General features: G+C 37.5%; 1 long non-coding RNA gene across 1 annotated transcript in view; it reads left to right on the top strand.

Annotated features, from left to right (window-relative positions):
• Nucleotides 1-276: 276 nt before the first annotated feature.
• LOC107659667 (uncharacterized) overlaps nucleotides 277-1049 on the top strand; it is a 9634-nt gene continuing 8861 nt past the window's right edge. The window contains exon 1 of the long non-coding RNA XR_001630937.1: nucleotides 277-447. This is a non-coding gene — a long non-coding RNA (uncharacterized LOC107659667). The remainder of the gene's footprint in view (nucleotides 448-1049) is intronic.

Consider the following 1049-nt stretch of genomic DNA (forward strand, 5'->3'; position numbering starts at 1 on the left):
ATTTCTATCACTTTGTCCACCATCATGAATGTTTGTTTTTTCACTAAGCATTGCCTTCTCTACATAGACACGAGTCTGCCTTAATATTGGTCCAAAAGAAGGCGTCTGAAACCTCCTTCAGTTTCCGAGCACACATCAAATGCTGATCTCATGTTTGTGAATGCCCTGCAGCTTTAGGTTTGCTGATGAATTAGTTGTTGTGCCTTGTTATTGGCTAGTAAATTGCTGGTTACTGTGTGTTTGTCAGGTTAATTAGCAGCTGGTGTGTTGGTGTCTGGCGGCCTGCGAGTGTTTGTTAGCTGAAGATGCCCACAGGGAAATTTACACGCTCCCTTCGGCTGCTGTTTTTCTTTTCTGCACGCAAAAATACAATGTCTGTAGAATCTGTCTGTTCCCTCTGGCAGAAGTCTACTGTGTCTTTAAACGAATGCTAACAATACGGCTAATGTGAGTACATGGAAATGTAATGATTTGCAATAGGAAGAGCAATAATAACACTCACATATAATTACAAGTATATATGAGATACACCTGTATATATATATATACAGGTGCATCTCAAAAAATTAGAATATCGTGAAAAAGTTATTTTTTTGTAACTTATTTCAAAAAGTGAAACTTTCATTTATTCTAAATTCATTACATGTAAAGTAAAACATTTCAAAAGTTTTTTTGTTTTAATTTTTTCATTTTTTTTGTTTTAATTTTGATGATTAGAGCTTACAGCCCATGAAAGTCAAAAATCCAGTATCTCAAAATATTAGAATATTACCTAAGATCAATCAAAAAAAGGGTTTGCAAAACAGAAAAGCTCAAGTTCTTTAAAGTACTGTATGTTCATTTCTGCACTCAGTACTTGGCCGGGGCTCCTTTAGCACAAACTCCAGCATCAGTGAGGTGTGGCATGAAGCGATCCGCCTGTGGCTCTGCTGAGGACTATTGAGCATCAGCTCGGATCCACTGTTTCTCATCTTTCTCTTGAAAATATCCCATAGATTCCATATTATGGGCTTCAGGTCAGGCATGTTGGCTGGCCAATCAAGCACAGT

Source organism: Sinocyclocheilus anshuiensis, unplaced genomic scaffold, assembly GCF_001515605.1.
Source record: "Sinocyclocheilus anshuiensis isolate Anshui unplaced genomic scaffold, SAMN03320099.WGS_v1.1 scaffold75, whole genome shotgun sequence".
Taxonomy (NCBI): Eukaryota; Metazoa; Chordata; class Actinopteri; order Cypriniformes; family Cyprinidae; genus Sinocyclocheilus; species Sinocyclocheilus anshuiensis.